Source organism: Phalacrocorax carbo, chromosome 7 (assembly GCF_963921805.1).
Source record: "Phalacrocorax carbo chromosome 7, bPhaCar2.1, whole genome shotgun sequence".
In the NCBI taxonomy this organism is placed as follows: Eukaryota; Metazoa; Chordata; class Aves; order Suliformes; family Phalacrocoracidae; genus Phalacrocorax; species Phalacrocorax carbo.
In genome coordinates this window covers 23,112,798-23,124,113 of record NC_087519.1, presented here as the reverse complement: position 1 = coordinate 23,124,113, position 11,316 = coordinate 23,112,798, and the positions used below count along the sequence as shown (strand labels likewise).

The following is an 11,316-nucleotide window of genomic DNA, read 5'->3' as shown; positions in this document are numbered from 1 at the left end:
TCCTTTAAGCGGCTTAATGTGTATTTTCCAGGAAATGCTGAAAATGAAGAAACTTGAACTGAATGGATTAAAAAAGTGTCAGGTACATGTAGTCACAATGAAGATTTACCACAGCATAGAAGGGGAAAAAAGAGTAGGATTCTACTTCACATATAAAAACCCTTAAAAATACATTTCTCTGGCTGTTCATATGTTGAGAATTATCTGCTCCTGAAAGCAAGCTATGTGTACAATCCTTAAAGAACTGGAAGCGTGGTGGAGAAAGCAAGAGTGCTGGGGTTTTGTATTTCTCTGGTGGTTGAGTATCAGGTGTGAACAAGGAAGTTTGAAAAGTAACAAACAACGAAAGGCTTAAAACTTTCTTGACAGACATTAAGAAGCCCAAGTCATAACCTCACCTTTGATGTTTTGAGTAACCTTTAGACATGAGGTCATGTAATAGCTTTTATTTAGGGGGTAGAAAGCAGTAACTGGTGAAGTTTGCAGGTAAAATTGAAGGTGACTGGGGAAAGTGATCTGTCTTCAGAATGTCATTTGTTTATATCTCGAGGGCTGGGAGTGTCAGACTGTTAACTGTATATCTGGAAGAGATTTAGGATTCCTTTTGTAAGAGTGAGGCTTCAAAAACCAACAAAAAGAAGTAAACTGAGGCAATATAACTAGGAAAGAGCCTGTGGAGCAGTTTTACTTTGTTACTGTAATGATGTTTGCCAGCCTTTTTCAAACAGGTTTTTTTTCTTTGCTTAATAAATGTCTCGAGGTAATGAATTCTTTCTGACTAGTGTTACAGCATCTCCCAGAGCTGCTGCTTACTCTCATTTATATTCTGATGTTGTTTTGATTAAGTTAGCTTGTAGCATTGTTGTGAAACATCAGAAATGTCAGAAATAAATAAATAAATCGATGTTTTATACCTTAAAGGAGTGACTTTCAGAGTCTCTGAACGAGAAATGCATTTATAAGTTTGGCAATGAGGATAATAAAAGCAGTTCTCACACACTTATCTTGGGCAATTACTACCTTCTTACACTACTGCTGTCATGATTAATTCTGCTGGTTTCCACATGAGATCATTCAACATCTTGCTTCTGTTATCATTCTGGTCTATATGATCACTAGGTGAGGTTAATGGGGTTAAAAATGAAGGCAATCCAAAATGTCTTCAGAATTTCCAGTTCAATTTTCCTGCATCAATGTAGAAGAGGCTGTTTTAATTGATAGTTTCTAAAAGGATGGAATCTTAGAGCCTTTTAGAATTTAAAAACAAACAAACAAAAAACCCCAACAAACAAAAACCAAAACAAAAAAACACCACCCAAAACCCAATGCAATTCTGGTGAGCTTTGCTTTCAAAAAGTCAGTGCTAGAAAATGGAACAAATATCATCTAACCCAAGGCAGTACCAATGTTTACCACACAAGTGGTTGCCCATTTGTTTCATGTTGGCCTAACAGCTGTATTGGAAAATTATTGATCAATTCCATGTAACAAAAACTGTAATTTTTTGTTCAGAGCTAGAGGAAATGCTCTTGATGGCATGTTCTGCATTGCGTTATGCCATCCTATTAAGTTGGAAACCTGCACAAGAGCATCCTCTGGCTGCAGTGTGCATAACTTCTGCTGCTGCTCCAAAAGATTTGTCAAATATAGGTGTGCGACAATCTATTTATTAACTCAGTTAAGTGCCAAGAGCTGTGCAAGACTACACAGAGTTTAATCCTTTAGTTGGGGGGAAGGGTAGCTTTGGTTCCTGAAGGCGTTGGAATAAAAGATGGAATATTTAAATTCTGGTTTAACTATATTGCATTTCTCAACCTCATTTGAATCCCTCAGTTTTATCAGAGGTTTTTAATATTTCTTCCCCCACCCCAATTGGAAGCTTTCAGGCTGTGGAAAGCGTGGGGATAGTTAGCAGAATAAGGGCTCTCCTCAGCCTCAAGATAACAGTGGGAGGCAGCTAATTTTCTTCTTAATTAAACAGCGGTATGTCGAATTCATATGGGGTGTGTGAATGTTGTACTGCAATTGTACCTGATTTCTTTAAAAGAGAATATTATGAAGTGTAGCTTGCATGTTTTAACTGCTACTTACTCATTAAATTACTTCATTACCTGTAAATGACAAATTCTGGTGAATAATGTAGGCCAGGGCAAAGAAGATTCAGTAAAAACAGGCTGCATTACATCATACGTATGAATGAATACAAGCTTCAAATTTTTAGTCTCAACTGCACTGTTTGCCTTAACAGCTGATAGATAGCGCTGAGCAATCCACCTGTAGTGAGTCTTGCATAAAGGTCTAAAGGCTGATCAATCTTGATAAATTTCTCAAATATTTAAAGGCCTTTTCATATGTTACATTGACAGATCTAAAAGTTTTTTGAATGTCAGAAACTGAAGCTCTTCTGTTGCCATAGGATGACAGATATTGATAATGCAAGGTGTTGCAAGGTGACAGAGGGGCTTAGTCAACCATTGTATGAAAAAATCAAACCGAAACACTCAAATACCTGAGCGTCGACTGTTCAGACATTGACTGAATGCATTATGTTAGAGACCTACTTTCTTGGTTTCTTGCTTCAGTTTGTTTCTGACACAGCACTATAAAAGTGTTGTGGCAGGGGAAAATTGATGATGATGTGGAATTGCAAGTTTGTAGTGTGTTTGACAATGAGCGTTTAAAGAACCTTTTCCATATGTGATAATAGATGAGAAGCCTTTACTCTTCAGGTTTTTTGAGGTGTGAGATTCAAAGTTTCTGTAGAAACTGAGACTCAATAGAAATTGATCTTTTCATTCTTTAATCTAGTTTTTCATGTGATATAAAAAACAAGTCAGATGTTATGATATAGGGTATTACATTATGAAGAATACTTTACATCAGCACGATTAGCCTGTAACTTGACATTGTATTCTACTATGCCTTGAGAATAAGTTATTTACTGCTCTACCAGACTTCTAGTAGAACAAATTTGATTTTTAGAAACTGCAAACAGAAAGAAGTTTGTTAGTTTTCTTTAATGAGTAGTTTCAGGATACAGGTATCTCTCTCTTGTTCAGTGTGTGCTTCCATGTTTTGGTTCCTTCTAGCAAATGAAGGTCTAGGTTGGGGTTTATGGTGTTACTTTCTTTCTTTGCTTCCTCTTGCTGTGCAAACTTAACCATGTTATCATGCTCTACTCTGGATTTGTGAAATTATTAATATATTTTTAAAAGTGGTTTTGCTTTCTTCAAAACCACGCAAACATCAGGGCAGTGGAGGGAGACAGTGTGGTGGTAACATAATCCATGTGATTTATAGCTTTTACCATTATTATGATGGATTTGAACTAGGGAGAGTCAAAAGAACTGCCTAATTTATGTAAAACCACAACACTTTTTAATCAGTGCCTTACTACAGTATGTTCTGTTTTTTTTTTTTAATTGGCTTTTGAAATACAAATCTGTCTTTGGTAATTAAGTGCCAGTTAGATCTTAAAAAGGGTGAAAGGTTGGAATAGCTCTTACAAAGCATGGATTAAAAAAAGGCTTTACAACATTTTAGGGAACTGTCTGCAATTAATCTTGGAAAAATAAATATGTATTCTAGTAAAAAGTATAATGATACTAGCTTAAAAATATTCCTGAGATACGTTTTTTCCCCGTTGCTATTTACTACTACTTAGCTAAAGCTCTCATAAAGCTATTATTGAGAGGACAGGTATATGAACATCCAAAAGGCCTGAAACATGACAGTGGCACTGCATTTCTTCATATGAATTTATCCAGTTCTATATGTCCATTTAAAGACTATTCACTAAATTATTTATTTCCATTCTTGTTGGCTTTTCCCCCATGGTGAATCCATCTGTTTTTCTTCCTCTTCTACTTATCTTTGCATTTGATAATACTTGGCTTTGAGCTTTGTATATAACTTGTTCGGCTGTGATGAGATAGCTGTATCGCTGCCTAGGTACTAACTTTAGGTATGCCTGAGTTTCATTAATTCAAAAAGCACTTGGTGATAACTTATGACCTTTGTTTCTCCCATCTCAATTAAATAAACTCCTTCATATTATTATTTCTCATTTAAATATTAATAGAATTTTTATTTTCGAACCTTCATTTTGTAATTACTTTTAGAAAAATTACAGGCAAATCACTTCTGTTAAGAAATATTCCTCCCATGTAGTATCAAAAGGGTTCAATAATCAGAAAAGGCAGGTTTGTATTTAATGAAAACATGGTATTTCTTTCAGAACCATCTGAAAACATTGCAGGTGCAGCACTGTCCAGAATGAACGTTGTTTCTTCCTGAGGAGTAATTCTGAAAACTATCATGGTGAAGCTTCAAGTATTGTTTTGTGTTGAAAACTATACTGAAATCTTGATAGACTTCCTGTTTTACCATGCACAACTAGTATTTGCTTGTGTGGACTGAAGCACATTGTGTACGTACTTGGAAGAAAGATCTGGAGTTTAATTCCAAGTATGCTCTAGCACTTTGTGCCCCTCGGCATGGTGTTCTCTGTAGAGTTCTGCTTTTCTGACCTGATGTGCTGGTTTTGGCTGAGAAGGGGTTAATTCTCCTCACTGTGGGGGTCGGCTACCTTTCCAGCTTCCCGCGCTCTGCCGCGTGGCGGGGGGGGGCTGGGAGGGGCAGGGCCATGGTGGGGGCGGCTGACCCCGACTGGCCAATGGCAGGTTCATTCCATACCATGTGACACCATGACCAATATATTGAGGTGGGGGCAGCTGCAGCGCCAGCGCGGAGGCGGCGCGGCGTCGGGTCGGCGCGCGGCTGCGGCGCGGGCAGTTTGTTCCGGCGGTTCGTTCCCCCTCTCCCCTCCCTTCCACCCCCCTCCCTTCCCCCGGGGCTTTGCGCCTCTCGTTGTTCTCCTTTACATTGCATTTCTACTGTTGTTTTCTTTTAATTCTCGTTGTTCCCCTTTACATTGCATTTCTACTGTTGTTTTCTTTTAATTTTAATTATTAAACTGTTCTTATCCCAACCCACGAGCGTTACCCTCCTGATTCTCTCCCCCATCTACCGGTGGGGAGTGAGCGAGCGACTGTGTGGGGCGGAGCTGCCGCTAAACCACGACACCTGAATACATCCTCCTCCTCCTCCTGCTAGTTCATTCAGCTGATTGTGTAGTTTAGACTCAGCCGGACTGCTGAAGCCTCTGGCTTTGGATCTTACTGCTGTGGCATGGCAGAGGGATTTTTGTAGTTGCATTAACAAAACTAGTCTTCACTGTTTTTCTTTTCAGAACTTCATTTAAAACCTATGTAGTACTACTTTTCCTCTGTGAAATCAAGTAGGCTAAATGTCAGAACGTGCTGACTGTGCATTACCTGTCCCTTTGTATATGGTGTGGTTGTATCCATACGATATACAGTTCACAATCACTTTTGTTCCTGCTGACCTGTCTCCATCCATGTACAGAATTGAACTTGGGGGCCAGGAAATGGGATAGAGTTGTGTGGTGAAAGAAATGCTCCTCGATAATAGCTCTCTCAGGTCTCGTACAGCTTGGAAGATACGTAAGTCCTTTGTCTGCAGAAGGTCCTTTGACTGTAGAAAGTGAAGATGGTTCCTTAGTAAGCAGAGGTCTTATGACCAGAGGAGGAAAGATGTGAACTGTATTATCTAAACCCCTGCATGACACTGCACAGAACCTCTCAGGATGTCAAGCCCTTGAGTTGCGCTTGACCAATGTGATTGACTTGATGTCAATACATCATATGTAGAAAACGAACTTCACTTGTGAAGTTATTCCATGATTTAGCTGGCTAGATTGCCTTTTTAAGGTTTATTTGCATCTTGACAATATCTAGCTTTGGGCTTCCAAATTGATGACTAGAAGAGCTGTCTGTATAACTGCTACTGAAATTATAGGAGGCTTGGATGAGCAATTACTGTGGTATTTAATATAATGTGGCTTAGAGGAATTCAGTGACGAGCCAGGAGATTGCTTCCATTGCAGGCTCATTATATGGTTGAAAGAGGGTCTCCATGCTTTGCCTGTTTCTTGATGGCCTAATAAAGAATTTCTCTTCAATAAATTTAGAGTATTACTTTTTATAATGTACCAAGATTCTGTAAAAGATCACACTGAGAGAAGACCATGTAGAAATAAGTAATTTTGTATCCATTAGAGTGTTTGGGTGATATGCAGTAGGCAAAGTTGAGGCAAAGAAATTATTATTTAGGATAGGATTATTCCCTGAGCGCAGTTTGTGGGAGGGAGGAGGACTTGGATGGATGTGTTGTTGCAGTTAAAGCTAGATGTCTGCAAGGCACATGGTCAAGGAGGTATGTTGTGACAAATTAATTTCTGGTATGTTCTAGTATTTAGCTGTTTGATATCAAAATAATTTATGTATTAAATAATGGTGCATAGATAAGAATTTTGCTTAAACATTAATTTGGGTTGAAATTTTATCTCTGCCTACTGCCATGACTACTAAGAACTGCAAAAAAAAGTATCCGGCCTGCATGGTTCTGGAATCGCATGTTTTTGCAACGTTTACCGAACTTTGAAGATTACAACTGAACAGTGTTGTATTTCTTATTGGGGCGTGTGTCTGCCATCCCTAAGGAGAAGAGAGAAGCTTAGTTTAGTGGCTAAGCAGAACAAACTATGTGCATATACCAGCTCCTTGGAGATGCAGTTAGGTTAGAAATAACAGCACTTATTTTTTTACTCAGTGCTGTGTATTTTCTTTCAGAATGGGGGGGGAATCTTGATTTGATCATCATGAAAAGAACTTTCCGTACCTTGGAATTAGAAAAAAACCTAAGAGCATAGGTACTTCAGTGGAGCGTACTTAAGAGCAATTAACCAATAAAAGTGAAACGGGTGATAAATTTTTCTTGCAAAAATACATTTTCTATATATATAAAATATACTTTTTTCATAAATTGGCTTAGATCAAAATGCTTTTCATGTCAATGACAAGTAAAGGGGAAAGGTGGTTTTAATGAAACCATAGTTTGTACCATTTCTGTGAGCTGTTATTAGAAATGTGAGATTTTAGACGTTTAAGGCAATAAATGTTCTACCTTATATGTCATTCTAAATTCTTACAATTCACATTTGTCCAGTTAGAGTAGGGGGAAAAAAAAAATCTGTGAGACCTTGGGCTGATGTATATTAGTACTTGGACTGAAAACAAAGATCCAGATTCAGAATAACTATTATAAATGCTTTCAGTGTAACGTTAGGAAGAATGAATTCATAGGCTTTTTTCCCCAATCATTTACTTTTTTTGAACAGTAACTGCATAAATTTGGGAGATGGGAGCTTAAGTGATTGAAGTAATTGATGATATTGAGTGTTTCACTTTTTGGGTGTGCAACCTGAAAAGTTTGCCTTTTAGAGACTCATTTCCTTCCTCCTTTCCAACAAAACCCAAACAAATGCCAGAAGGTAATGATGTTGATGTTTTACTCTGATCTGGAATGTCTCGCATGGTATTAGAGGGTGAGGGTACAATTTTTCTTCTAGAATTTGGTTTAATTTAATTCTTTTTTGCGGGGTTGGCAGGAGAGGAGTTGGAATTGATTATAGCTGAAATAATGCTTTTTAAATGAATCAGTAGAAATCTAATCGCACTAAAACTGTGTCATTTCATACGTGAACTGAAAGTGTTGGAGATATCAGCAGGGTATCAGCATAGAAACTCCTCTAGAATTAGGAGGGGAAGAAGTGTTGCTTCTGATCCAGGTCCTGTTCCCTCTTCTGCAGCAATTGGTCTTTCTCCCTTATTTTTGTGGTGTGCATGCCAGGAATTGCTTCCTGTAATTCCTCAAGCCTTGATTTCAAGTCCTTGTCTATCCAGTTAATTTATCCTGCTTTTTGGAGTGCTGTGTTCTCTCCAGCAACTCATATGAAAGTAGAATACCAAGTTCTGATTTAATATCAGGCAGCTTTTTGTCACATCCAAAGCACATAGCTGTACAGTTTGTCTGCAGCCAAACTGATTATTCTAATCCTGGGTGAAAGCCCACAGCAGGAGAATTTTAGACCTGCTTATTTTTAAACTCTTCATTGATATCTAATGATCAAGTTATAGCCTAGGTGAAGAGATTCTAATTTGCTAGTTAAATGATATTAAACCCACTGTTTCTATTTTAAAAACACAGGTTTTCTTAAGTTTTTGTTTTTAAAGTCATTTTGCCTAATATCAAATAAAATCAAACAGCCTACTCTGATTAATACTATCTCTGTCCCTAATTGCACAGGTTGGTGAGCTAGTTAAAGCTTATTTGTGCTTACTGGAGGGTGACCAATCCTCTTCTGTAGCTATAGGAGAGGGAGCACAAGTAGATCTGTAACACTTGTGCCTGAATTTCCTGCTTCAGTAGGAAAAAAACCCCAAACTAGTATGTATTTTCTAGAATGGAGTTAACGTTTAGTGCAATGAGAGATCCTTTACTGAGCCCAGTCAGAAAAGGGTGGGGGGATGATTATGGATCCTTTTCTGTGAAGGGTAGGTGCAGGAAAAAAATCGAAATGAATGAAACCTCAGAGGTGCATTACCAGCTATCCCATTTACAGGTAGCAGAAATTTCCCTTCTTGCTGCGCTATCTTTTTTTTTTAAGATGGCTGTGGTAGCTAATCTTCTTGATTCTTAAATACACAGCACAGAAGTATTTAAATCCTGTGGTCATTCATTAAGATTTTTCTTAATTAGGCATTAAGTGCCACATTTCCTGTCATTATAAACCAAAAGGTAAGGTTTTACCAGTTTGCAACTTAAATTGATAAGTTTTGTAATTAGCAAAGACAGTATCCTTTGTGTGTTTGGTTAATGGGCAAAGTTGTATTTATGTTAATGTACTTCAAAATATAATATATACTTACTGTAAATAATAATTAAAGCTCTTTTGCAGTATACATTCAGATCTTGACCTTTGGTTTTGAAAACAAGGAAGGCAATATAGTTAACTTCTAGAGAAGCATGAATTCTGTGAAAGGGAGCTTCAATGCCAAATTTCTACAATCACTTGGGTTTATAGTAGATGATCTGTTGATGGGTGATTGTAGATGGTGATACAAAAGTAGGAAGTGAGAGCATATTGACGATGCATCAACACCCTAAACAAGAAAGTTGGATGAACTTTTAGATTGGCTTTCTTGTTTGCTAATATTTTCACTGAAATATGTATTTTTCCTTATTTATGTTCTGCATGTCAGCCCCAGCAAATCCCTTTTGTAATTTTGTTTGACAAGTTTTTGCATAGATTGCTCACTAAATCCCAAACTGTCAGGCAAGTGATAGTTACATATGCAGCCTGTATTCTTGACTTGCTGCATTTTCTAGTGTGGGATTCAACAAGGGATTTCAGCTTTAGTTAATGTAGAAGTGAAGGGTCTCCACGCTGGTAATGGATCAACTGAATATTGCATTTTGAAACGAGAGGTACTTGTACTATCACACCTACCCAAATGAAAGATGTCACAAAAGCAGTAAGGGTAAGAAATATCATGGCAGAAGTGTGTGTATGACAAATTCTTAATTTTTTCATAATAGAAATTCAAGAGGAAGTTTAATGACACTGAAAAGGAGACACAATAGAGAGAAATTATTTTTAATAATGAAAAATAAAGTTACAAAACTTGTTGTGGTTGATTTCAGTGAGGTTAGTTCTTGGTAACAGCCTTAAAAGCATAGGTTATGTCTCATCATTCACGTAAGTACACTAGAAGTAAAAGTGTTAAATTACTAAAAAACCCCTACAACTCCTACTAATTTGCATATATAAACCCCTAGTTTGGGGGGGGAGGAATGTAGGGAAATGTCTCTAGATAATTTATAGGTTTCTGTAAAGGTGTTGCTCTTCCTTCTCTAATAGCTTCTGAAGTCACACTCCTGGATTAGATGCACTCAGTCTGCTCTCTTGTGACTGTTCTTAAATTGATCACATTAAAAATAAAGCAAAGAAAGGCTTCATTATGGAGAGACCTTTAAAAAAAAGTATCACTCATATGAAGAGCTTAACTGCTATCAACTGGCCATGATTCAAGGGTCAGGGGTGTGATAATCCACAGCTTAGCTGTTTTTAATCCAGATCCCTTTGAGTGAACTACAGTTTTGTCAAATAGTTTGCTAGTTATACTTCTTCTAGTGTTTCTCCTCCTTTTCTGCCATGCATCCTTGTTGTCTCTAGGCATCATTTTTTTCCAGCTAGATGTTTGTATCTGTATAAGTTTTTTCTCCTTTGTGTTTATATCTTCTGTTATGTTGGTCTTCAAGTAGTCTATTTGGAGGGGTTTCTTTGCTATTTATGGATTCTGAGTACTTCTCTGTGAAATGTTTAGGTTACTTCCTATCTCTAAATGTCTGTCGTCAGGTACCAGCCATCTTTGTCACTGTCTATAGAGTTGCCTGCAAAAGTTTTTCTGATCTTTCCTTTCTTCCAGTTTCTTGATAAATTTATCATGACTGTCCTCTCTGTGTGTTAATCTTCTTTGAATAGCTCATTCACATGAGCTTTTGTAATTGATAGCCTCGCCTGGATCTAAAATTATTTAGCCTGTCAAGCCCTTTTCTTTCACCAGGATTCTTGGATCTTATTCTTCTTTTGTTAGGGCTATTGATTTTGTTTTAGAGTAATTGTGAGCAGGCAGTCTATTGATCAAGTCCTGAGGTTTCTTAAATGATAAGAAAATCTGCATACGTTAAGGTATTCTCTTAAGATCACACAGTGCTTTCTTCATTGCCCTCGCTATTAGACCAGTACCAAATAAATTATTCCGTAGTTTGCATGCACCCTCTCAGTTCATTTTTCTGTAGTCTTAGAAATGTCTACTTACCACGTTTCCCTGTGTCTGTGTGTATAGCTGGAATTCATTGTGGCTACTACAGCTTTTCCTGCTGCCTTGAACTGCTGCTGTTGGTGCTCAAGCTTTTCTGTTCTTTGGCCCTTTAATTGCCAAGTCCTGTCTCTGATTTTAATGGAGCTATTATTTCACCTACTCCATTAGCAGATATTATTTTTCCAGTATCCCTGTACCATTTCTTGCAGCACTTTCTGAGCCTGACCTTCTGCTGTGCCATGGATGAACCCCCCCGCCTCACCCCCCACTACACTTACTGTAGTTTATGGTTGTCATCATTGACCTCTGTATTTTTTATTTTCCTTGAATCACCTTTCTTGTTCCCACTTCATTCCTGGAATAATTTATCAGTCTCTTCTTGAGAGATCCAAATCCTAGTCACCTGACTAGAATTTGGATTTGTTTGTTTAGCCTTGGTCCATTCTCTAGATTTGTTGTCCTTGTTTTTTAACACTTTCAATACCTTATCAAAGATCAGTTCTTATTT

At 37.6% G+C, this 11,316-nt stretch overlaps 1 protein-coding gene across 1 annotated transcript in view; it reads left to right on the top strand.

Annotated features, from left to right (window-relative positions):
* The window catches only part of NEO1 (neogenin 1), a 209,046-nt gene that overhangs the window by 65,522 nt on the left and 132,208 nt on the right, over positions 1–11,316 (top strand). The window lies entirely within an intron of this gene.